A 27,989-nucleotide genomic window follows, 5' to 3' on the forward strand; every position below is an offset into this window, starting at 1 on the left:
GTTAGTAACTTTGGAAAATCGAAAACGAGATAATTTCCTGTCATATGATCGCCATTATTACTACTTTCCCCCCTAATAATATTGCCAATGAATTTTAGTATTATCGTGAACCTTTATTAACTTATAATGTAGATGTTCAAAATGAAAGCAAACCCAAAATGGGTGTTACCGATGTAAATAAAGTCTGCTTCATTTAATATTGGAACAAATTCTTTTGCTCATTGTGGCGCTCCTAGTGGACGGATTTGGAAACTTTTTTCACCCACGAGTCGGGAAATTCATTACCTTTCACCATGTATTTATGTCATAACACCAAACGATAGCATTTTGTAAACAACCGCCATGGAAGCCGAACGGAGAGATAAAATTGTGCACAGTTTTCTTGAAAATCCATTGTTGTCGGCATCTAAGCTAGCTAAACAGCTTAAAATGCCCAGAAATACCGAATGGCGTGTTATCAAGCAGTACAAGGAAATATTGACGACGGCTCGGAAGCCGCATTCGAAGCGTCGGAGTGGAACTGTCGACCGGAAACTGCGTGGGAAAGTCATCAAGGCCGTCAAGAGGAATCCCAATCTTTCAGACCGCGATTTGGCCAATAAGTTCCAGGCCGCTCACAGTACGGTGCGACGAATTCGTCTCCGGGAAGGAATAAGGTCATTCCGAGCCAGCAAACAGCCAAATCGGACGCTGAAGCAGAACAATGTGGCCAGAATCCGTGCTCGAAAGCTGTACGACCAAGTGCTGACTAAGTTCGACGGATGTATTCTGATGGACGATGAGACCTACGTGAAGGCGGACTTTGGGCAAATCCCAGGTCAAAAATTTTATTTGGCGACGGCTCGGGGGGATGTACCTGCAAAATTTAAGTTCGTGTTTGCGGATAAATTCGCCCGCAAGTACATGATTTGGCAGGGGATATGCAGTTGTGGACAGAAAACCAAAGTATTTCTCACTGACAAGACAATGACATCAGAAGTCTACAAAAAAGAGTGCCTACAGAAACGGATTCTGCCGTTTATTCGTGCCCACGACCGTCCAGTAATGTTTTGGCCGGTCCTCGCAAGCTGCCATTACAGCAAAACGGTTATGGAATGGTACGCAACTAACGGGGTCAGCGTAATACCGAAGGACCTCAACCCCCCAAACTGCCCCCAGTTCCGGCCGATAGAGAAATACTGGGCAATCACGAAGCGGAGGCTTAAGGCAAAGGGAAAACTTGTTAGGAACATGACTCAAATGAAGAACTGGCGGAATCAAATCGCCAAAACGGTGGACGAAAAGGGTGTGCGCCGCCTAATGTGCCGTATTACGGGAAAAGTACGAGAATTTCTTCGAAACAGCAATGAATAATTTTTTATTTTTTTTTTATGAAAGAGTAAAGAAAATGCTACATTTGTATGAAAAACAAATTATGAATTCGTTAATAAATGACTGAACTACACGCAATTGTTTGTGTTCCAATATTAAATGAAGCAGACTTTAACCTCATTGATTGCCAAATCTCACCACTTCGAAGCCACCCCGGAAGGTCAACCTGTCCCAACTGGGACACTATTTGTCACCTGCTGTTTTATGGGACGAATCTGGGCGCCTTTGGCGGCTTGAAGAACGTCATGAATAAGCAGACGTTCACCCCACCCAACAAGTTACTCTTCCACTCCTGTGGACCGTCTAGGGTGCTCCCTCATACCTCATGCGCTCACTCTCCTGACGTTCGGTAAACATTGGCTGGTACCGATACAGCTTGTGATAATCTCGGTTGGGTTAAAGAGCAAATAGAGCCAACTGGCAGATCATCTACCGACGGGATGCCGAGTAGAAAGGATGTGTGTTTGTGGCTGTGCTGCAGGGTTGAATAACTTTTCGCTATCGTCGTTTCCCGGCTGACGCCTTCTCAGTGCGAGGCATAAACACCTTCCCAACTTGCCACCGAAGGAAACCACAGTGCACAGCAGTGCAGAGTGGCGCTCGTTTCCTCCTTTATCAGTATGTATTTATTTATTGCGATAACGCGCCAGGGATGGTTCGGAAAATATTCTGTTGAGCGCTTCTTTTCAAAGTCTATCCGCTCCTGTCTCAGTATTTGCTTAAGCTGAGATAACTTTATTTGGAAAGTATGGCTTTTTTCAAGTGAAGAGGGAAATCAAGTCATCAACTGCAACACATACCTGCTAATTAGCTCCGGATACCGTAAACCGCATGTGGTTGGCTTTTTAACTTCTATAGCAACAATCCGCTGGTGAAAGGCAGTGGAGTCAAATTTAGAGTCAATTGTGTAGGAAGTTTTTGTTGCAGACTGATTGATTGATAAATTCTTCTTACAAAAAAAGCTCAGTTTAATTATTCGATTCAGCTTCAGTTGCATCCCTCGAAAGCAGCCACTCGACAACTGTGCAGCCGTCAATTTCAACCCTTAGCGTTGGAAACCCAGCCCGATGGAAAAAAAACACAATCGACACAATCATCACAGCTCGAAAGCGAGAAAGCGAAAAATCGCTTATTCAACCGCTTTTTCTCCTCCGACTGCACTTTGGATTTATTTTTCAACTTCAACAACCCTCCGACCCCGGGGTTTGTCCCGTTCCAGATGGTTCAAACCCGACCAACGTATCGGCCACCGCTGAACACATACACTGGCACATACACACACAAGCGCACATCTGTCTATCTGTCACTTTGTATCTATCACACGCTCCTCCTTTCACAGTCTCCAATTTTTCTCCACGCCTGGTCCATGTTTATTTGCTGCGCTTTCACATGCTGGCTCCCTGACTTTCCTTATCCAACATCCTCTCGCAGAAAAAGCTTCTCACGGTCCGTTTTCGCTGGTTGAATTTCAATTTTTGCCAAAGACATCACTCTCTTGTCTCTTGTCTTCTTTGGATTCGAATGATCTGCGATTTTTTTCTTTTTCTGCCCCCGCCTTCCGAGAACCCTGGAGCTCTGACGCTACGTAATGCAATTTAAACTTTTCTTCGGAATCGAATTGCATACTTCGTCGATTTCGATAATGTGAGTGTTAAACGTTTCGAGAGATAGTGAGAAAGAGAGATCCTCCGATTGTGTAGGGTATCGGAATTAAGCTAGCTGTATTCATGCCATTTCTGCAGACTGATGCGTGAAGCAATTCGTTTGAGCGTTAAAATTGCATCAAAATTAAGACAAGACAATTAAGTTGGTCCAACTGCTTAGTGGTTGCTTTTAGTAGTTCAAAAAATTCCAGGGATTGTTTCCGAGACACGACCGCTTAGGATGTAGGACTACCCATTTTTTTTTATTTGATGGTTTATCATCTCGGATGGCGTTTACAGCTCGAGGGGAAACATAAAACACAAAACGAGCGACCTTTGTTGATTCGGGCACAGAAAGATTCTGAGAATTTTTCCCAGAGGAGATGCAATAATTATACGCTAGTGACAGCTTACTTACTATGCAAGAGTGAAGTTTACTTCACAAATATTCTCTTTCCGCTATCCCCCTTCGTTTCTATTCTAGCGGCTACATAAGTTTCCCGTTATTGACAGCTCTGTTCGGGAAAGCACACAAACGGACAGAACAAATGTATGGGGAAATGGGAATGCTTCCAAGTTTCATGAATTTAAACCATATACAGACTATGTGATTGTAATGTATAACATATCAAACAAATCTTGGAAAATTTCCGACTCGATTGGCGTGCAAATTGTTAAAATCTGTTCGCAGCAAAAATAGTTATTAACGTTAACTTTATTCCATAAAAACGTCACCTGTTTTTTGAATTGGAACCCTTAATGTAAGACGTAGTCAAAAAACTTTCGTCAGATAAGTTATGTAGGTTATCAGACCTAGAAAACGGAGTATTTGACCACCTGACATGATACATGACTTAAAAATGCATGAAACGTCGAGATCTGGTGTCATCTCGAAAAAAAATGTTCGGCCGAAAATCGACTTTTTGGGTCTTGCGTGAGAGGCAATGAAAGTATGGAAAAAAATAATTATCGAATTTAAAGAACCGACCATGTACATTTTGTTTGTTGGCCCAAAAAATGACCTATGCAAAATTTCAGCCCATTTTGGACATGATTTAGGGGTGCCTCGAAGCACTCAGTTCTGATTTTTTGCCGACTTAGGTTAAGCCCCAAAAGTCGATTTCCGCCCAAAAATTTTTTTTCGAGAGAACACTAGATCTCGACGTTTTATGCATTTTTAACTCATTTGGCATCGAAAAAAAAATCTATTTTCTAAATTTCCTTCGAGAATCAAAAAATCAAAACTTTGAGAGCTTTGTGGCATCCCTAAATCATGTCCGATTGAGCTGAAACTTTGCACAGGTAATTTTTTGGGCCAATAAAAAAAGGTACATGGTCGGTTTTTGAATTTGAAAAAAAAATTTACATGACCATTTTCGCTGCCACCCTACTCTACATACAGTAATAGGTGTTATTCCAATTAGAATTCGCATTGGGTTGAATAAACACTCAGAAAGTTAAAATTATAAAAGAAAATTACCTTTTCCATTTCAAATATGTTTTCTCTGTATATATATAATATATATATATATATATATATATATATATATATATATATATATATATATATATATATATATATATATATATATATATATATATATATATATATATATATATACATATTTTTTTTTATAAATTCGTTTATATCTTCTCTATATTAAAGTAACATGTTTTTATTATTGATGAGCAAAAAAGGAACTCTACTACTACTCTTGCTACTGTGTTAGACGGACATGCAAAATTCATTCCCAGAATATGCACGAAGCAATCATAGTGCAGAGCTCGCACTGACGGGTAGACGCTAAGCGAAAGAGAAATATTAGATAGTAAGTACCGCATCTGATTTCGAACCGTTAAGTGGTGATTGTTTGTGTAAGATTTATTGATTTTATGTGTTTTCAAACAGATAATGATGATGGGGGAACAACAGTACAAACGCCTGGGCCGCACTGTTTCTAACACGAGAAGAATGTTCGCGATGCATACTGAGTACGCTACGTGTATTGGCAATATGGACACAAATCTCGTGTAAGGTGAAAATTTTGTTCCACAGCGGTTGCGGTTGTTTCGGTTCAGATCTTTCCACAGGTGGATCGCGAAGCAATTGAGAATCGACCATTCGACCATGTCCTGTGTGGTAACCAGGGTTCGGCAAAATAATATTCAACTGTGGATAGTCAGCAGACTATGAAGAAATTCGTCTTCGCATTTAATTGGAAATTAGTTTTGGCTTCTTCCGGCAGTTTCTCCGTCAACATGACTCAACAGTGATTCGGACGTTTAGTTGCTATCTCACTTTTCGACTCGACTAGCGCATTTCATTCTTCCCCGTCAAATGGACTTCAAAGCATATTGACGTGACTCCCCTCAAAATGAATTCGTTTCTCTCTCTCATGTATCACGTATGCATGTATCGATGTTTGAGTTCAGCGTGGTTTGACATATACTACAGGTGAGCTATATGTTTTTGAATCGTACACGAAAATAACTCACACGTATAAAATAGTGTGCAGTGTTTTGTTCAGAAACACTGACAAATTCGTGAATTTTGTTGATATAAATCCGTTTTGTTGTATGTTTTTTTCACAAAATTGAACTCGGAGACAAAGTGACCTAAAATTTGATTAAGAATTCCTCTTAAACTGCACGCTACTTACTAATGCTAACGTGAGGACCTTCATAGCATACTGGATAACAGTCTAAGTTCGTTGAATTGAGTTCACGGTGGATAGACAGTAAACCGTCCATTATTGGTGTACTACTTTTTTGCGTCAGAAATCAAGTTTTCGCTTCACTTCATATGGACGTAAAAATAAGATTGTGTACGCGGGTAACAATATTCATGTCAGGGGGAGTAGAAGTGAGAATTGAAGTTAGTTGAATGAAGAGGAAGATATGTATTCATTAGTCACGTCAATTAGAATAACCATTGACTAGAATAGTTCATCAGTCATCCTCGCTCTCAACGCTCGTCATTTCATTTTCTAGTCAATCCAAATAATTTTGACGACGAACGCCGGAGTAGGCCTACTTGAAGCGATGCTACTGAGAGGAGATTCGATTTTCATTTTTCAAGATTTCGGGCCCTGGTGGTAACATCGTTCAAGGAGACCCAGACGACCCAGCGACGAGCAGGCAGCGAAAGAAGAACGAAGACGACCGACCCCGTGAAGGCGAGGAAGGTGAGTAATTACTTCAAGCGCAATCCGTACGCTTCGATTCGAAAACCTGGATGTTCCGGAGATGTTCCACAACTTTGCTAAGAAGTACTTGGTGTGGTAGGCGATCCGTGGGTGTGGCGAATTTAGCAAGCCATACATAACGACCGGCACCATTAACGACCAAATATATGAAGAGGAATGTCCACAGAAGCACCTTTTGCCCTTCGTCCGGTCCCGCGAAGGTGACACTCTGTTTTGGCCGTATCGCAAAATTACGCATTACGCAAAACCGGTGATGGAGTAGTACGAAACCAACGATGCTGTTTTGTGCCGAAGGAAGCAAATCCGCCAAACTCGCCAGAACCTCATCCAAAAGAAAACATCTCGGCGATTGTGAAGGACAAGCTCCGAAAAACATGGATGATCTTCAAATACGATTAGGATTTGAAGAAAGTGTGTATGAAAAATAGAACAAGTGTTGCACAGGATTCGATGGGTAGCGTTAGATCCAAGGTGCAGGCTTTAGCCTAGGAGAGGAAGTTATATAACCCAACTTTGTAAAAACACAGCTAAAATGTGTTCATTCATTCCCTGAGAGTTTTAAAAACATCTGACTTAAAATGAAATTTTGGAGATCATTTCGGTCTGTTGTTTTTTTTTCGAGTACGGTCTTTGTTATTTTTCATGCTGCTTCATTCAAATGTAATTTAAATCTGGATTTTTCATACATCAGATACAGGTACTTGACACAAATATCTACTATGATTTCACACTTTTCGCTCTGCCATCATCTTGCTGCTGAGATAATCATCGCACAGGATGGTTACATCCGAATGGCATGAACCCTTACTGATTGGGCTATCATTTTCGTAGCACTTTTCCGTTGTAAAGCACTCAAAGTTGAGATGCAATCGCTTGTCTGGGGTGTCTTTTTTTTTGTTCACCTCCACTTGCCCCGAAGCGGCTCATAAAAATGAAGTGTGCTATTATAATAGAATTTAAATTAATGAAAATCTGTTTTGATTACGCTTTTCAATTCGAGATCGTTATTGTCGGCTGCGACGGTTTCCGCGAAGCGGTTTTTAAAATATGTTCGTTTTCGTGAAGTCCGTCTCTTCCTCTCGTGCGCAGCCAGAGATTCCCCCGAACCATAATCAAATGAACAGCGGCCACGAACGGTGATTTACGGGAAGGGTCCACCCCTTATCCTCTTATCGGGAATCGTGGATCGGACCGGTTTGCGATAAATTGAAATAACTTTTGGAAGGCTCGGTGTGAGGGTTTGCTCTGCGGCGTTGTGCGTTCGCAAGGCAGAAGGAAGCGTGGGCTAGGTTACCTCCCACCTGTCGGGAAAATAGAGAAATTTTTCAATTGTTGGCGAAATGGGGTAATTATAATTTCGTCAAAATCAATATCGGCGTTTGTTTTCCATGACGCCTTCGAAGATGTGTAATTAATGAGAGCGAGGTACGAAATCAAGCGAAGTATGTTGGACGCTTATATTTTCAAAACAATGTTTTTAGAAAATGTTGGTTCGAGGTTGAAGTTCTGAACAAACAAACATTCGTTCCCCGTTTAAGGGGAAACTTCTTTAGTTGTTTGCCACAATTTCAATCCAAAGCGAGCGTACTTATATGATGCTCTTTGCATTGCATATCCAACTTCATCTGCCAATGGTGGAGCATAGACAGACGACAGAGCACGGTAAACACGAACTTCTGATGTTGTTCCTATGATGCGATTGCATAGACGAAATAAATAATTTATGTGATCCCGTGCTGAAGGATGGTGCTCCGGAAGCTCTCGACTAGGAGTTTTCCTGCGAATGCATCAACTCTATCCAAACGACTGCAATCGATAAAGCTAGAGTCGTACAATTAATGCAGCCATTAAATCAATTCACTATGCTCGCAAATGATGTATAACATTTCTGAATTTACACTGCATCTGCAGCACCGGCTTTCGTACATGTCCCATGCCCTCATACTCCGAGCGTAACCGACTCATCCTGTGGATGGGGCAACAGGGTTCGAATGAGTTACGAAAGTGCTGCTCCTCATGTTTAAATGCAGTTAGCATAATAAATATCACCGGCAGCAGTACGATCGAGAGTACCGGGAGCGTTTCGGCGCATCACATCGAACTGCATGCACTGCTCTGTTCGGTCGGAAAGGTGCGCAAAGCCAGGACCACCAATATGAATAATTGATGAACAAAGTGTTTGCATACCGTACCCTTCCGAACTCGAAAATCCGACAGCCCCACGCTTTGTTGGCTGCTGTAACAAACGGTAACCATACGGTGTGCTGCACACGCTGCTGATGACGGTGTAAAAAAACATGACTGCACCGGCGGGAGAGACTGCCGAAGATAGGATGCAACTGTTGTTTGCATACGTACCTACATACAAAGGGGTTAGATGAGACTCGCGACGCTTAGCGCTCAGTTGTTGTCTATGGTCTGATGGTGCAAGTTTGCGGCACTATCGCATCAAGTCAATTCGGATGACACCGTTGCATAATTTGCCATGGCTCTGGCGTTGCAGCAGTCGTATCTGCCAACCGCCGTCTGATGAATGGCGTAAACAGTTTGCGAGTAATGAATACCATGGAATCGTGGATGAACATATATTATCTTCTAGTGGATGTTGTTCAAGCGAAACCATTCATATTATTTTGGTAGCCTTAGGCATTACTTCTATCGGCATAATAATTTTGCAGTGAAAAAGATCCCAAATATTTCGACAGAATCCAAATAAACAAAAAAAATGTTGTCGATTGGTGCAAACAAATGATTAAAAATACAATAATGATGCTCCAAAAAATATATATAAAAGAGTAAATGTTACACAGCCCCATTAGAATCATTCGTACAATAAAAGATAAGCTGGATCTGTTGATTTCTGATCGCACTACTCGATGACGCATTGCAGAACGCGATCTGAAGAGCTGTTTTGCTAGGAAGCGACCGATGATTGAGGTCAATAACAAAAACGACTTCCCTTCGCAAGAAATCATATAAACAAACTGCTGAAATACTGGAAGCATGTCATCTCATCGGACGAGTCAAAGTTCGAGCTATTTAGTAAGAAACGACGGCTAAGAGTTTGGCAAATAAATTATGAAGCTGTGACCTCCAGGACAGACATCTCCAACCGACCATGAAACACGGCGGAGGAATTAGGGGTAGTGGGGGCAAATTGGTCATGGGGGGCAAAGTGGTCACCTGCTTGTTTGGTTGTATAACTATTGACTATGGACGCCGTATTGGTAGTCACCTTATGTTTGAAGAATTTAATGACTTTTGAGTCACCCTGTACTTCAGTAGAGCTGTCGCATGTCAAAATACAAATAAAAACAGAAATTACTCTCTCGATAGCCATTCGACTGTAGTTCTGTGCGCATGGTATCTAAAGAATTTCTCGTGAAATTTAGTTTATTCAATCTGATATGTTGGACAAATCATACGTTTGGACGACTGTTCACATATTCTAGGAGAGGTGAACAGATATTTTGTTCAATCTCAGCGATTAATAAGCATAGAAATTATTTTCATGTTTGGGGGCAAAGTGGTCATAGGTGAATAACAACTTACAATGTTCTGTTTACTAAAGCTGATATACTTCATCACATTCTGCTCTTGAAGAAGATCCTTTTGTGGCTTTGACCCTGGATAAATATGCCACTCCAGCTAAACCAAGCCTCATTATGCGAAACGTTATGTGTTCCTTACTACGTTTGTGTATGCAAGAGAAAATTTAAATTGAGACTCTAGGTGAATAGGCCAAGCTTATTTCATGCATGTACCTACTATAACAAATATGATATGAACAAATTTGGACGAAAAAACGCATAAATATATCCCATTTAGCTTGATATGTGTGAGTGACCACTTTGCCCCCAAAAGGTGACCACTTTACCTCCAAGCAAAAAAAAGTTTGATTTTTCACCTTTTTTTCCAATGATGAAAAGTGTACTATTTTGAATTTTTATAGTAAAAGCCGTTTGCTATCTTGAAAAACAATGAGTTGAACTATAATATTCTTCGAGAAACGGGAATTGAAGCGGTATGTGGGCGCTGGAAATGAGCATATTCCTTAGGGTGACCACTATGCCCCCACTTCCCCTACTATAGTTTGAAACTGTATCCCATGGTTCGGTTGTCAGAAATTTAGCTCAAATCAGTATCATTATGACGGTAGAAGGGTATATCGACATTTTTCTGCAAAAAATTGAAAGGGTCGGCGTGAAAATGGAACTGGAAGATTGTTACTCATACGTTTCACCAAAATATCCGACAAAAAACTAGAAATGGGTTATATATGTGATATAACCGCAAGGTGAACGTAAGACTAACCCTGGGCTAGCTTTCAATAAGTAGCAAATATATAGCTCCTAGACATCCCAAGTGATTATCATACCACTTCGTTTAACCGGAAAAGAATTATTAACGCTCAATGGAGGAATCTATTGCTCCTCGGAAATATCCAGCGCAAGTAATACCCCCTCCCCAAGTCCCGGCAATTGGGATCATCGTCGGATAGCGGCATTAGTGAGCATTCGATCGTAGAACTTCTGTTTTCACCAAACAATACGGCTCCGTTCAGTCCGGCTGCAGGAAAGAAATGGAATTGGGAGAGAAGGACATCATGAATAGGCGGGTGAGCATGACCATCCTCGTCATTAAAAAAGGAATGAATTGCTCTTCGGAATTACACAGCAAATATAATACCCTCATCCCATCAGTTGGAAACGACGATCGATTGCGGCATTCGTAAACAAATAATTTTATAATTCTGCTTTCTTCAATGTGATTTGAACAATACGGTGAAATATCCACTACAGCATGCCAAACATTTCGTGTTGTTCACTATCAATTCCATAGTCAATGGCACCTATCGGTATCATATTATCATCGATATCTCGATTTTCGTTAAATGCTTCGTTCAATTCGGCTGCAGAAATAGAATGTAATCGGGAGAGAAAAGCATAATGCATAGGCGGTTCAGCGTGACCTGCCGCATCTCACATTGCAATAACAATTAAACGGATTTCTAAGCGGGAGCCAGCTTATATAAGGATTTGTTTGATTTCAATGGCCTATTTTCAATGTAATTTTCAAGCTATTGGAACAAGTTTTCGGGTCAATAAGTAACAATCATGTAACTTTTGGGCATTTTGTCTTCCGAATGAAATGATTATCAAACCACTCCGTTCAACCGGAAAAGAGGTTTTAACGTGCAAAACCTTGCACTCTAAGTGTCACTCTCTCGTTTTCGAAACATTGAACTTACACCCCGGTGCAAAAATGAAAGACGTAGTCATACGTCTAAAAACACAAGGGTTCTTACAATCGACCTTCATCAAACCCCATGGAATGGGCACTTCAGAGTAACGATTTGAGCCCAATTGAATGTCGTTGGGCTATCTTCGACAACAAGGTGTACAAAATATGTGTGACAAACAAAAGGGTAGCTCTGCAAAAGGCTTGGGACTATTAAGACCCACAACACGTTCGAAGCTTCATTGGAAGTATTCCTAAACAGATGTAAGTGATATCAAAAAGGGGGTGATTGACTACTAATTATTTGTTCAAAAAATTTGTTTTGTTTTTGTTTACTTTTATTGAAAACATGAAATGTGTCATACTAAACTAGGTACAGTAAGTTTCCTCTAATTCGACATCTCATCTCTGACCCCAGATTGAAAGTCGCCACCAGACGTCGACACTGTACCACTGATAACACGAATGTCCAATTACAGATCATAATCGTGTACCTAAGGTGACACTGAGTGGTGCCTCGATATGTCGAATTAGAGGTAAGTTACTTTATTGGGTAAATCGTTGGTTACTTTGATGCATTTAAAAAATCAACGAAATCATGAAAACATGGTGTTCGCAATCAATGATGTGTTGGTCTATATTGGGAGTGGATTTTTCTTTTTGTCGATTGTGTACTCTTCATTATTACTTTGATATTTGATATTACTTATCTTTTACGCCTCTTCTCAGTCAACCAACTCGTGTTAAACACCACAAAATTTCATCAATTGGAAGATATCGACAAAAATATATAATAAGAGTACTGGTAAGTTTATTCGTTTTTTTCAAAAATTAATGCTTTATTCTGCAAAAATGGTGACAAATTTAATATTCAAAGTATTGCCCATCGCTAGCCACAACTTTTTCCCATCTTTCTGGTAATTCAAAGGTCCCTTTGTGGAAATAATCGGTCGGCTAACCACGAATCGATCGATTTTTTGACTTCATCAAAATTGGTGAAGTGCTGGTCAACCAGGCCATGTTGCATCGATCGAAAAAGATAGCAATCGGACGGAGCAATGTCTGGAGAATACGGCGGATGGGATAGGATCTCCCATTTCAAACATGTTTTGAACGCGTTCGCGACATGCGGCCGAGCATTGTCGTGCTGCGAAATAACTTTTTTGTGTCTTTGCTCGTATTGTGGCCGTTTTTCCTTCAGTGCACGGCTCAAACGCATTATTTATCGTCGGTAGAGGTCCCCCCTAATGGTTTCATTCGGTTTTAGCTGCTCATAGTACACCACACCCTGCTGGTCCCACCAAATAGACAGCATAACCTTCTGGCCGTGAATATTCCGCGCGGCCGTCGATGTTGATGCATGGCCGGGGTATCTATACGTTGCCCGACGTTTAGGATTGTCGTAATGGACCCACTTTTCATCACCAGTAACGATTCGATGCAAAAAACCCTTTCTTTTAGACGGCGTTCGATGTCTCGTGGCTTCAATTCATACGGCACCCAATGTCCTATCTTTCGGATCATTTCCATTGCTTCTAAACGATCGGATATGGTTTGCTGAGCTACTCCAAGTGTATCTGCAAGTTCTTGTTGCTTTTGTGATGGATCTTAATCGAGTAAAACCTCCAATTCTTCATCTTCAATTACTACATTACTCGAGAATCAATCAAGCAAATGGAACCAAAATTGTGCATGTGGTGGTTTCAGAGGAAGGGGAAGAGAGGGTTTGCATAACTCGAGAACTAATCAATCAAATTTAACCCAAAATTTGCATTTGGAAGTTTTAGGGAGCAATAAATGTTTCTGCTGCCATACAAATGAAACACTAATTTCGGCATAACTCGAAAAATAATCAGGCACAGATTTGGGATGTGAGGGTTTTTGGGTATGAGAAATGTTTCTATAATGGTTTGACACCCCTCCCTCCTCTGGAATGGACAGGGGGTCACATAAAAATATTACTCATATTTCAACCAAAAATATTCCAACCAAACATGACAATTGAAAATTTTCGGAAAACTCTGAAGGAAAAAGGGAAAATTCGCTGGGTTAGCTAGTAATTGAATAAGCACACGCTGAATAACCTACAAGCTTATGGTCAGTTATTTCTTGAATATTTTGGTTGAACACCACCCGTTCTTTCAATCACCCTAATCTTTTTTAAAGCCAGCTCTCATCCGGCCGGAAATGAAGGACGAATCATCCCAGCGCGCCGGCAGAATATATCAAACGAGAAAAAAAAATGCAGACCTTTTGTTCTTCCGTTCCTTCCTCGTTCCTTTTGTCCGCGCGAAACTTCCAGCTATGCTGATGCTGCAGCTCACCACCCGTATCCGAGTTAGCACTCGGAAACACGACCCTGCCAATTGATCCTCGCTTGCACTCTCACACCGAGCAACATCGCCACCGACATTCACACCCCACCAACAAGGCCAGATTAGCGCTGGCTCAACTTCCAATATCTTTCATCAACCACTACTAACTATCCTTTGAGTAGTAGTACACCTTGTGTGCTCACTCAATCTTCACTCTCGCATTCTATGCGAACGGACCTTTCGCTGGCCTCTGATGATGGCACAATAGTCGGACTCAGCCGCGACCACCACGAGTGGTCTAGTTAATAAATTATCGACAGATAACACGTTCGACGCTTGCCGTACGTTCCCGGCGCTTTCGGAACCGTGATAAAACCGTCCGTCCGTCAGGTCGACTAAAACGCCCGTTCAACACTTCAAACACTGTGCCACAACAGCGTTCCGGGCATCCGGAACGTCCCGGTCACTGCACCATTCATCATAGCTCACCACTGCGGCTTCACCTCCCGCGTGTTGACTATGTGTATAAATTTTAGCAATCGTTCCGGTGGTCAGTTCGTTTCGAGCGGTGTGCGCCAAAGTAATAAACAACACCGCCGAACGGCGCCTGGAGCCGCGCTGAATCTGCTCCACTAATATCGCCGAATTGCAGCCTTAATCCCACTGTTCACCGAGAGCAAACCAAATCAGCAGCCGCTCTTTTTCCCACGGTTCACAACCCTTCGCCCGATCGTAAAATTCTGAATCACACACGCAACACTATTGTGCACACAACCTGTCAACGAACAGAAGGCTCGCGCGAACGAGTCTGAACCCACCGCACAACGAGAGCTGCCAGGAACGCGTCCGACGCGAGTTGAGGGCTCTAAATAACTAACTGGCCAAAAAAAGTTCGCACCCCGACTTGGGTTGAGCCGTTTTGTGGGAATTCCTTGGTTGACCCCGCGATGGTAGAAATTTTCTTCGCTACGAGTTCGCTACGAATTCGGCCCCGGTTCGGAACTGATAGGTGCGCAGGTCTTCCACTGGAAGATACTTCGTACCGCGGTGCTCGGATGATTTTCCAGCGTTTGTGCTCGGATAAAAACATATGACCACTGGAAGTCGGTCGGGATGTGAAAGGAGGCAGATTGGCGACAGGTGGGTTGATGGGCTGCGTGGGAAGCAGAAGGACGGAGGACGGGTCGGAGGGGAGATGTATTTCTATCCCGCTGGCGAAGCGAAAGGATGCCGCTGCTGGACCTTGTTATGTTCGATTGTACAAATGGTACGTCCGCTGACGAGTGGATGGCTCAATTAATTAGCGATGGAGGCGCGTGATGTATTGATAAGCGTTGGAAGAGGCCACAGATTTATGACTTATTGTTTCGAATTTTTCGTAGATGTTCTATCTTTACTTATTTACATTTTCAACTATGCTCTCTACATTGTATTTTCAGCTATTTTCACAAGTTTAATTAAACCCAGAATGGCTGAAAAAGATGGATATAAAGAACAGGCTGAAACATTTTTTTTATGTTCGGATGAACTTGAAAAATGACATTAGGTACATTGGGGCAAGTAGAACCCCAAAAACCATTATTTCAAAAATAAAGTGCATTATTTTTCCTGCTTTTGATTTTTTTTCAAAACGGTTTTCACACATCATTACTATAGCCGATTAGCTATTGTTATATGGAACCGAAAAATGAATTCGTCAACTAGATTTTAATATTGGCCAAAAATAATTTCTAAAGCCGCAAAATCCACTTACCCCTTTATACGGGGATTCACTAGCCGTATAAAGGGGTAAGTGGAAACCTGCAATTTTTTGTTTACAACAAGTTAAACTCTGTCAGAAAGGTGTTAGGGAAAGAATAAAACAAACTGTATTCGCTTTCTTTCATTCTTTGATAATGCAAAAAAAATTCAATTCAGTTGAGAAAATCAACAAAATTAAAAACGATATTTATTGCTTCGCAAGTCTTCAAAATCAAGTCAACAGATAAAAATTGCAGGTACATCGCACAGTTATGACTTCTGCGAAGCTCTCTTGCGTTTTGCTTTCTGTGTTGCCTCTTTAACCGATTTGATCGTTTCCAGCTTCACAACGGGATCAGCCGATGTTGTAACTTCTGCACCAGGACAAACTTTTTTTCTCTGCGCTTTGGAAACAGGAATTGAGGAGGCAATGCAATTGCAAGTTGCTTTCGCTGCATCTCTGGTGTTTGTTAGGCCGATGACATAGTAAACCCGGTGCGGTGCGATGCGATGCGATGCGGAGCGATGAATTGGAGCTCATCGCATGCTATGACATACTGATCGCTTCAGATCGCGCGTTTTTTGATGTTTCATCCCACTCCATTCTACATGTAAACAACCCAGCACAAGGATGCCATATATGATAACATGTCTTCAGTTTGTGAACAGTTGAATTGTGAGGTCGTTTTTATCTGTGGACATGGAAAATGGAAAGCCCTTAATGTAACGTTTTCATTATATGCATTATGTAAATTAGAATAAAGTTATATAATTGATCGAACAAAACGAAAATAATAATTTTACAACACAACCTTGATTTTCGTTCGATGAGTTCGATTGTGAAGATATTTATGGAAATCGTCTGGCATCCGCCACTTGCGTTCACTCGCGGCAAAACACTCCACACACAGTTTCGCCGCATTGAAATCGCCTTCGCATCGCGTTTACTATGTCAGGTCCGGGCGGTTTGCATTTGATTTCCACAGTCGTAAATAAAAGAGCTTTCCCGCTAACGACTCCGCGCCCGCGTCCGCATCGCATCGCATTCACTGTGTCCTCGACCTTACTCTTGGAAGCGTCTTCTTCGATCTTTCGACGATCTCAACAGTGTTGTCATCTAACGTTTGAGCTACTCACTGTGATGCGATGAAACGTGCCCATGTTCTCGGTTCGTATTTGTCTTCCGGAACCACTTTATCGGAAAACGGGTATACGCCGGCTTTGCGGAACCCATTTCTAATTATTTGTGAATCAAATGATCTCCAAACTTTGGAGATAATGTTTGAAAAAGCTGAATTAGACAGCTTCGTCTCATAGTGATTCCGCTGCCACTGGATAAAGCACTTGTCATACTTTTGCTTCGATGGTTTAAACACCGCCAGGTCCATAGGCTGCAAGAGATGACTTGTGTGAGGCGGAAGTTTGAGTATCACAACATTATTCTCGATTGCTTTTTGGATGAGAGCAAGAGAAACATGTGATATATGGCCATTGTAAAGTAGGACCAATTGTCCCTCAGCGGTAGCGCTTAGAAAGGACCGTTCGAAGTAGTTGGCGAAAACATCCGTCTCCATCCAGCCCTTTTTGATTGCAGCATACACTATTCCAGAAAATTCATCACATTCACTAGCCATCTAGCTGTTCCATACGTTGGATCCTTTGAAAATAATAAGTGGTGGTAATTTGTCACCAGCAGCGTTTCCTTCCATCAATACAGTCAAATTTTCTTTTCCTGAACCATCCGTGACACGATGCTGTTCCAGTTTTTCCGACGGTCTTAACCCGACTGGGATCGAGGCAGAAGCTAGTCTCATCGATGTTATATATCTGCTCCGGAGGAACGTTCGTGGTCACCTGTTTTAGGATTTTGAAGTATTCCGTCATCACGAAAGGATCAGCTCCTCGTTTCCGTGCAACCTCAACGGCTTGGGGCTTTTTTTGCGATAGATGATGCCGGCGCTTAAAATTGCGGAAAAATCGTCTCCCGGAATACCTTATTCAAGCTTGTTAACTTTTACGTACTCTGCTATTGTCAAAATCGTCTTCTCTTTGGATAGTCCAAAGGCCCACTTATCCATTTTCTTGATACAGTCAGCGATCTGTGTTTCAACCTTCAACGGCAAATCAGTGGGTTGGCCTCCCGTTATACTTTTAATGACTCTCAAACCTTTCACACGCTTGAAAAGTCTTGCGTATGGGATCCGGAAGTGCTTTGCTGCCGCTTTTATCTTCATCTTGCCGTTTTTCCGTTTTTTACAGCATCCATCGCATCTGTCAATTCCTGTCCACTGTATCTAGCAAGAGAACGCTTGCGAATGTATTTGCGAACCATTCTTCCGGTGGCTATAAAATATTAAAAACATACAATAAACAATGTTTACTTTTAAAGGGTGTGTCACATCAAATTGCATCACGGAAAAAACGCTGTAGAAATTTAATTTTTAGGAATTATATCTTCAGCTTTCGCTTATAATCAGATAAGAGTGTATAGATTACGTTGGCCATGCTTCACTGTCAATTTTTCGTAAATTTGGAAAAATGTCGTCGAACGAAAAAGAGCGTCGTGAATTAATCCTGTGCACTCATTTCGAGAATCCGGAGTTGTCACATCGGGACATCGGTAAGATGCTGGGAATCGTCCAATCCACGGTCAGCAGAGTACTAAAACGATACTTCGAGAAACTAACCATCGACCGGAAGGTGAAGAACGGCAAAAATGGATGCTCCGTCAGTGAAAAAGATCACAAGCGCGTAGTTAAGCAGTTTAGACGTGAATAAGCTGAATTTGTCAAGTTCATTCGCCCAGCGGACCAAGCAGCGGGAGGGCCTGCGTACATACAAGGTTCAGAAGGCTCCTAACCGCGACGAAAGGCAAAACATGGTGGGGAAGACGCGAGCCCGGAAGCTGTACACCGAAATGCTGACGAAGCCGCATTGCCTGGTAATGGACGACGAAACCTACGTCAAAGCGGACTTTCGTCAGCTGCCGGGCCTGTTGTTCTTCTCCGCAGAGGACAAATTCAACGTTCCGGAGGAGATTCGCAAGCAGAAACTATCCAAGTTTGCCAAAAAGTACATGGTGTGGCAAGCGATCTGCTCTTGCGGAAAGCGGAGCGCCCCCTTCGTGATGACCGGCACGGTAAACGGGCAGGTTTACCTTAAGGAGTGCCTACAGAAGCGCTTACTACCACTATTGAAGCAGCACGAGGGCCCGACCATCTTTTGGCCGGATCTCGCTTCGTGCCACTATTCAAAGGACGTGTTGGAGTGGTACGAAACCAACGGGGTCACCTTCGTGCCAAAGGAAATGAACCCGCCCAACGCGCCGGAGCTTCGCCCAATAGAGAAATATTGGGCGATTATGAAGCAGGCCCTCCGGAAGAACCCAAAAGTTGTCAAATCGGAGGCGGACTTCAAGAGAAAATGGATTCCTGTTCAAAAAAAACTACAACCTGACGTTGTACAGAACCTTATGGACGGGGTGAAGAGGAAGGTGCGAGCATACGGGCTTGGGCTCGAAGTATGAATAAAAAGAAAATGCCAAAAGTTGTTTAATAGTTTTTATTTTACTGTCTAAAATTTTCAAAAGAATCGGTCTACTGGGCGAATTTCTACAGCGTTTTTTCCGTGATGCAATTTGATGTGACACACCCTTTATGCAACTTTTCACTAGCGGAGCAGGAGCTGGTATTACGGAGCAACTGGGACACATTTCCTCACTCACAAAGCAGAGGTCAAGCATACGGTTGTTACGATTCATAACTCCACTCTTTTGTCCGAGTCTTGAAGTGCGATAAACACCCAACAGATTACGAGATTTATTATAAAGCTTATTTTGAGGATGTACTTTCTTATTTCTATTTTTTGGAAATAACAGTGCCAAATGATCATTGATTACACAATATTTTAATCGCATTTTTCAAAGGCAAGGGTTATGTAAATGTTATCAATAGGACAACATAACATGTATAACTTTCTAACGCAGGTGTTTTTAAAGATAGTGTTTGGAAAACAACAATTGAAATTGATTTCTAGCTAGAATTCCCCAGACTGTTCAACATTTGGAAAGTGTTCAACAGTTAACGAGGTACCCTATTTACAAATTCACAAACGACGAACAAAAATATAGCACTTTCACTAGTTTAAGCTATCAGCAGTAGAATGTGCGAGCCTGGAAATCCTCAGCTCAGGGAAAGTAGAATCAGGCTAAGTAATTCGCTTTTCCCGAAAATCTAATCGGCCGCACTCGGATATCCAATACTAAAGCTGGCCGTCTCATTCTAGTGTCGACACACCGCTTTCCAGCTTTCGCGATCGAGAAGTAGCATACCCAAAAGCTCTCATGGAAATCTCTCCCAGACACTCTGATCAGAATTCTCACGCGGGAAACGAATAAGAATAATCTACCTTAGGGTAAGTACATATATAGTATATTTTGGCCTAGAACATTCAGACTGCTGACCGCTACAATATATTTAATCAAAACCCCATCAATATGACTTTTTCTTCAACCCCCTTCAATACGGGTACCGAATGAAAGGGCTAGACTAGTAGAACGTAGTTATTTATGAAAAATGCAAATCCAAAATGGGCGTCATCACAAAATGGCGATATATATATTTTTTTTCCAAATCCCATCAATATGGGTATCAAATGAAGGTCTCATCAATGCCCAAGATTAACGAAGATGACTTTAAAAAAACATAACTTTTGAACTACTAGATCGATTCAGATGATCGACATATCAGTTTTAAGCCAGTTAGCTGTTTTTTTTTTTGAAGAAATACTATAATTTTCGCACAGAAATATTGAACGAAGACTGAAAACATAAAAAAAATTGAAAAATCATAACTCAAAAACTAAAAAACCAAAAAAACACCCCTCTGATTTTTAGATATATTATGTGGAAAAGCTTAAACTTTCTAGAAAACTATAGCACCCTCTATCTTTAAGCCATGCAATCCGTAAAAAAACAAAAACAATTAATAACTACAGGAACAAAAGCAAAATCTATAAGTGAAGAATTTTTCCAAAAGACTAATGTGGTAGTTTGCTTCAATTTGATATACCTAATATTCGTGTCGGTCGATTTTTTGAAAAAAAAGAAATTCTGGGAAAAATGGAAGAAAAATAATTTTTCGGAGCACCTTAAAATTAAAATGGACACTCTAATGATAAAATAAAAAAAAAAATACTGGTCTAATATTTTGCGATAAAAGCCAACATAAGTTCGAGAGCAAAGCATCGAAGTCCGTGAAACTCAGCTTGCAAGACGGTGCTACGATTTTGTTGTTGTTTTGTACTAACCATTTCTATTGGCCATTGAATGCTCCTTCACTTAAACTGCCAGTTCCAAGCACTTTTATCATCCGTAAGAACTCCGTTATCACCCCGAGGGAACTCGTACTCGAAATAACCTGCGTTATGTTGTTATGTTGTTATTGCCTCGTCTGCATGAGTGCCACACGAATATAACGTGTGCCGATTTCGCTGTGTTTCCGCGCGCATTTTTCTCCAGCGTCGTTATATTTTATGACGTGTTTATTTTAAACACTCCTGTTTAATGGTTTCTCTTTCTCTTTAGGTGTGTGTGCATGGTACTGCTCCTATTGCTGAAGATCTTATACTTGCTAGTTCCCAACAGCGAAGAAAACTGCTGCTGCTGCTGCTCCTGTTGGAGAGGATGTGGTTGCTTGTTTTATCCCGCATGTTCAGGAAAAAAATCCCGCTCCCAGACGCAGACCTTCAGTTACTCTTCGTTTGTGCGAATCGAAAAAATTAAACCTGTCTTGCCGCGGAACGGAGGTCTTTGGAAGATATCTCTTTGCATACACTCTAAACTAATCGTATCGTGTTCGGCTTACTTTGGCACAAAAGATACAGCGTATCAACGCGGTAAGTGTTTCGCTTTCAAAAGATTACATCATGGTGTGTTTTACTTCTTTTTTTACTCACTCTTGTTTAGTGTGCAGCGGTTCCGCACTTGACATATACTCCCTACTCACAAAGACTGCCGCCAACCATTTTGCCGTGTACTCAAAATACAAACACTCTGCACTGTGTTGATGAAATTCAGATGAAATGGAGTGGGTGGCGAAGGGGTAGCCAATGCACCGAGTTTCGTGCACTCTTCTGCGGTTAGCAGTATTTTCTATTTTTGCTCTGTTTTCCACCGGCAAACTCTTGACGACGAGCCTCCATTCGCATTCGTTATATTCGACGAGTAGTGAAAAGTCCTGGGCTCAGATTTATAAGTTTTTTTTTGCTGTCTCCCTTCCTCTCTTGGCCCAGCCTGTCGGGGATGGGGGAACGGAAGATGGTGCTTGAAACAGTATAATGAAAATGTGCAAATGAAATAAAAACCAAACGACGACGAGGAGACGTGGAAACTGAGTCTGAAAGAACCCCGAGAATTCGCTCATTGAAAGCAGCACCGGTAAACTGCCGTCAATGACGATACGAAACGGTTCATGAGCGCAGTGGGCTGAGGGGGGGGAGGGCGGTAGGTCGGCTTGCAACGGAGCGAGTTGTTGTACTATTTAGTGCGTGCAAATGAATGCCCCGCCATGGAGTTGATAATTGTGCTGAATGTAATCAGCATCCTGTTGAAATTGTGAGAATGGAAACCACTGCCGGTGCTCCGGTTATGCATGCATATGTACATTTAACCAATGAAAATGATCCATTAGGCTTGGTTACGGCGTGGGAAAGGAATATGGTACGTTTTTCGCGCTCGAGTCCTGTGGATGAGCGCAGTCGTCCGCGCGCGCTGTTCCTCCAGTGCAACCTTTGAGTCCGCTTCGTTCGCTCCGCGTATTATGCTGAGGGTTGAGTACACGGTACTAGCAACGATTGATGCTGCAAATGCTCACCAGTGCATTGAGTAATGGTAAGGTAGCATATTAATGAATAGAATTATCTCTAACCGTGAGAAGTGCACAGCAGCGACTTTGTTTCTACCCGTTGTTCGATGTTTTCTGACGGACAGTTGCCGTGAGTTATGCCAAGAAAAAAATTTGATCTTATAACCGCAAAGTTGAATCCGACATCAAATCATGCCCAGAGCACATCTTCAACTATACAAAGTCTAAACTTGAAGCAACAACGACATTGCGTGATGGACCCTGACGAGAATTTTTTCAAAAATCTCGAGAATGGCTGCTTTTAGAAGGAGATTGATAATAAGCTTTTTTGTTTTAAATTAAATCAGGATTCATCATTTGTGGCTAAAAATGATTGTGCACACACACAAATTTGAAGTTTCGAAAATTCATAAAATTCTGTGTTCTACAAAGTTCGTCGAAAATAGTTTCACCATCTTGAACATATTTTTATTAATTTTTCTACCTGACTACTATTTTATATGAGTAAATTTAAAAAAAATCGTATTTTAGATATTGTAAATTAAAGTTTTTTTTTGTAAATAAAAAACAGAGTACAGCGCGGACTTGATTATATACAGTCTCCGATTTCTTTTCACTGTATACAATCGAACCCTGTATATAATCGAGTAAAAAAAAGTTTTTATCCGTTTTTATGCATATATTTTTCGTTTTTTGAATGTTAAAGAAGAATGTAATTTTTGATTCATCCCCTCAAAGTCAGAAAGCACCTTCCTCACATGAAAAAATTAAATTTATCCATAATACCTCAGGAGGTGATCATACTTCACGAAAAAAAAATTCTAGGCACATGTTGGAATTTCAGCAATGACAGACTTATAGAGTTTTTTTTTGTTTCGGACTCTGTTGCCTGGCTTTAAAATACGCTACACAAGACGATTCCATTTGAAAGATGAGAAAATTTAGTACAGGATATCGTAGTGAAACATATAAATTAGTGGATTCAAATAACATTTTGGAAGTGAAAATTTAAAAGTTAGTATTTTTAAAATGTGAATATTAAATTTATCCTGAAAAATAATATTAAACTTGATTGTTCTTATCAATCAAATTGAAGCTCTCTAACCAATCTATCAGTTGTTCTTTGACACCCAACTTCTATCTTTCTTAATTTCGCTGCATTATCGGTATAAACAATTCCTGGTAAAAATTCAAGCAAAATCTTCAAAACTCACGATTTTTACCCCACTGTACATATAACAGCCACTTAACCAACCCAAACGGAACAAAAACCTTCATTCGAATAAAAAACACATCTACATTTTTCGCTCGATTTCATTTGGAATTGCACTTTTGTTAAAAAATATGTTTGTTTAAAATTCAGAAAAAAAAATGAATGGCCCTTACAACTTCTAACAAGTCTCCAATACATCGGAAAATAGGCACTTTGACAGGGAAGAAGTTTTTCTAACCACAACTTTTTCATGTTTTTGGCTATCTTAGCTTAGTAATCATTTGTTTGTATTGATCAAATTTTTAATAAAATGAAACAATGTCCGAATACAATTGAGTTCAATATGTATGCTTTGTGAGTAAAAAGATTGAACAAATGCCATGTAAGGTCAATTCATGTATTAAGATATATAATGTTCTTCGTTACAAGTAAATTTAATAACTGTCGTTTGATATAATGCCTGGACTTTGTAACAGGTGTACATTTGTGTATTGTAGTGTTTAACATTTCTTGTAAAAATTCTGTTAGGTGTTATGTAATTATTTTCAATATTATACATACGCTTACTTTCTAGTTAATTTATTTATATATTTATTCACCCACTTGGGTAGATTTATTTATTTATTTGTGGAATTATTAATATTTAAATATTGTTCCGTACACGATTAAATTTTCTCATTCACACTTGCCAAACTTCTGCTGAAACATAAATATCCCGTAGAAATGATACAGACTATTTTCCGTTGATTATTGCACACAACGATGTTCATAACTTGTATGAAATCGTTGTGTTGTTGTACGCAACACCACATCGAAGAGCGCGAGTAAAGCTCATGTTCCGCCACACCAACACATGCTAAGAGCGAGTAGCTTAAGTGACGCTCTAAGTGGTCACTCATGCGCGAGGATAAAAAGAAGCCAGGTTTCGTGGAAGAATCGCGAGAATTAGCTGACTCAACCTTGACAAAAAAGAGCGAACAGTGATGACTTGTTTGGCCGCATGACTGGGGGTTTGAGGAAATTCGCGGTTCAAAAAGAACATTATTCGCTTCGGCAAATATTGCTACGCTGGAGAAAAAGACTGATTGTTTCGAGCAAACTTGAATACCATTGCTCTTTGATCCAACCAGTGGAGGAGGCAACAGTGCGATTTTTGAAATCGTGTCGCGGTGTGTTTCGTAAAAGTAAGTTACGCGCTAAACGGATTCTTCAAAATGTGTTAATAGTCGTTGTTTTTTTTAATAGGATATTTAACGAAGAAATTTAAATTTACACAGTGGGGGAAAATTTAGAATAGAGATATGATATCTATATATATATATATATATATATATATATATATATATATATATATATATATATATATATATATATAAATGGATTTCTGTCTGTCTGTCTGTCTGTCTGTCTGATTCTTATGGGCTCGGAAACTACTGAGCCGATCAACATGAAAATTGATATGTAGGGGTTTTTGGGGCCGGGGAAGGTTTTCATGATAGTTTGAGACCCCTCCCCCCTCTCTAAGAGGGGCTGCCATTCAAATGAAACACCAATTTTTGCATTAATCGGAAATTAGTCAAGCAAACGAAACCAAAGTTGGCATGTGAAGGTGTTAGGGTGCAATAAATGTTTCTATGGTAATAAGACGCTCCCCCCCCCCCCTCTCTAAGGGGAGGCTACCATACAAATGACACACAAATTTCTGCATTACTCGGAAATTAGTCAAGCAAACGAAACCAAAGTTGACATGTGAAAGTTCTAGGGTGCAATAAATGTTTCTATAGTAGTAAGACACTCCTCCCCTCTCTCTAAGGGGGGGCTGCCATACAAATGAAACACAAATTTCTGCATTACTCGGAAATTAATCAATCATTACTCGGGAATTAATCAAGCAATTGAAACCAAAGTTAACATGTGAAGGTTTTAGGGTTTATAAAATGTTTCCATGGCGGTTAGATACTCCTCCACCCTCCCAAGGGGTGGGGAAGGGTTTTTGATCTTCCAAACTAATGAAGCATAAATATCTGCATAGCTCAAGAACTAATCAAGCAAACAGAACCAAAGTTAGCGTGTGAAGGTTTTAGGGTGCAATAAATATTTCAATCAATGAGTATTTTTTCGATTGAACCCATTAACGTGCGCTTAATAAGAAAACGTGGATGTGACAACGAAAAATAAATTTTGGGCGAGACGAAGTTTCGCGGGTCAGCTTGTCTTTATATATAAAAGAAGGATTTTCCCACGTACGTGTAAAATATCATCACGGGAGAACAGCTGATCAGATCTACGCCATCCGTATATTTTGCGAGTTTATCTTCACCCTAATTACAATGATAGATTACTTTGGAAAATATTTGAGATGATTAGAAAAATTCGAAAAATTGACTATACATATCTTTATATATAAAAGAAGGATTTTCCCACGCACGTGTAAAATATCATCACGGGGGAAAGGCTGATCATATCTGCGTCATCCATATATTTTGTAAATAAATGTTGTAAAATTAATAAATGTTATTTATTAGGTTACGTAATTTAGTTTCGTTTTTTGGAAAGACCGTTTAAGTCGTTCGTTCGTGGTAGTTCAATTGTTTGTTTTTGAGTTTAAGTCTTTAGTCTCACTGCTGCGTCTGAAGCAAGAGGTGATATTTGGACAGCAGAGCATTCATTTCTTGGTTCTTTGCTCCAGGAGGATCTGCGGATTTTCTCCAGATCCCTTTGTTGTCGGTCGAGTAAGTCATCGGAACGCGAGTAGAAATAGTTTGGGAGAGTCACTGTTCGAGCGATTCTAATCAATTTTTCGAGGCCAGCTTCAAGGCGGGCAAATATTGCGCGAGTGGTCCTCTTAGAGGTGGCGCTTAAGCCACTCGCCTAGTAAAAATCCTCGAAACAATGGCGGTATCGTAGCCGTGGATTTTACACGCTACAACTTACAAAATATGTGAACGGAATAATTATCAAACGAATATTGTATTTTACATTTCCCTCGGAAGTTTGCAGTCTCAAGTGTACGTACTTCTAGAACCGCGAATTTGCTTGATTTGATGAACTTCAGGCACTCAGTTTCGATTTTGATATGTACGTCGAACGCATATTGTTTAATCAATAGGCGTTATCGCAGCAAATTGTTATCAACATTTTGCCTAATCATCAAATGGTATGCGTAGAAATTCAGTGGACAGAAGATATGAAAGCAGGTTCCTTCAATGCAACCTTGAATAACCGAGCCAAAGCGTTGTGTTCGCTCCTGCTTTTGTTAGGAAAACACTTTCTGGAGTGCAAAAAAAACATGCGGGTGCAGAAGAATCCCCGGCTTGCATGAATCAACAACTTCAACCTCTACTTTTTATACTATAGAGCAGTGGTGGCCAGGTATAGACATGGTGCGGGCCGCATTAGAATCTTCATTATAGCCGCGGGCCGCAATGATTTTTTTTTTGCTGCTGTTCATAATGAAATGTAAAATATACGTATTTAACGGGTATGTTTTTGACTCACTTTTTATTTCAAATAAGAAAGCATTCAGTTCTATACCTGTATAATTTATAACTCAGGAACAAAATAAGATAAAATCTCAAAACTTTTATTGAAGGTATAAAAGTATCCAGAATTAACATTTATGGAAAAATTATTCGACCATCTCTTCTTCACACACAGTCGAAAACGCTAAAGCCAATTAATCGCTGCAACTTCTCGATAGAATTCTCCACAGGCACGCTTCCCCAACTTGGCCCAAATTGAATAATCCGATGGATTGGCGAATCATTTGCGGAGATGAAGTCTTGTAGTTTTTTTTGCTAGTCTCGTTTTTTAACAGTTCTAGGATTTTTTTTGCATCGTTCAAAACATATTCGCTTCAATCCGGACGTCGATAAAGGACTCACACATCGATGTACGCACCAATTAATTTATCCAATTCATGCCGACTGATGAACGTTTTCGTTTCTGAAGAGGAATGCATTGAACACGTTCATGAACAACATAGAAAACATTGTACAGCCTTACCGGCCTCGGACGTTCCTTTTTGGGCCTATCGCCCACATCAGCTGTATCTTTGTACTGTTGTAGTGTACGAAACATGAATCGCTCATTGATAGGAAACGTTTTGAGCAGCTCGTAGAACTGTTTTCACGTTTTCCCGCACTTAAATAACGTGACAGTTGCTACACAGAATTATGGCTATACTTGATAATGTGAATACAGTATCACGATTAAATTGGTCGTTCTTCCAATCATCAAAAGCCTCTACAATAATATTTTTTTATTTCAATATAGAAAATCCTTAAATACAAACATACTCCAAGACCGTTTCGATTTCACTCGAACTACCTAAATCAAATTGTGAATTGAATGTGAGAGATAGCGATGCGAAGTTATTAGTTATTCTAGCGATTATT

The 27,989-nt window shown here is 40.6% G+C and overlaps 1 protein-coding gene across 1 annotated transcript in view; it reads right to left on the bottom strand.

Moving 5' to 3' along the window:
- Positions 1 to 14,627, bottom strand: part of LOC129775239 (chondroadherin) — a 157,810-nt gene extending 143,183 nt beyond the window's left edge. Inside the window, exon 1 of the mRNA XM_055779718.1 lies at positions 13,712 to 14,627. The gene's annotated coding sequence lies outside the window, so the exon portion shown is untranslated. The remainder of the gene's footprint in view (positions 1 to 13,711) is intronic.
- Between the last annotated feature and the right edge of the window lie 13,362 nt (positions 14,628 to 27,989).

The sequence above is a fragment of the Toxorhynchites rutilus genome, chromosome 1 (genome assembly GCF_029784135.1).
Source record: "Toxorhynchites rutilus septentrionalis strain SRP chromosome 1, ASM2978413v1, whole genome shotgun sequence".
Taxonomy (NCBI): Eukaryota; Metazoa; Arthropoda; class Insecta; order Diptera; family Culicidae; genus Toxorhynchites; species Toxorhynchites rutilus.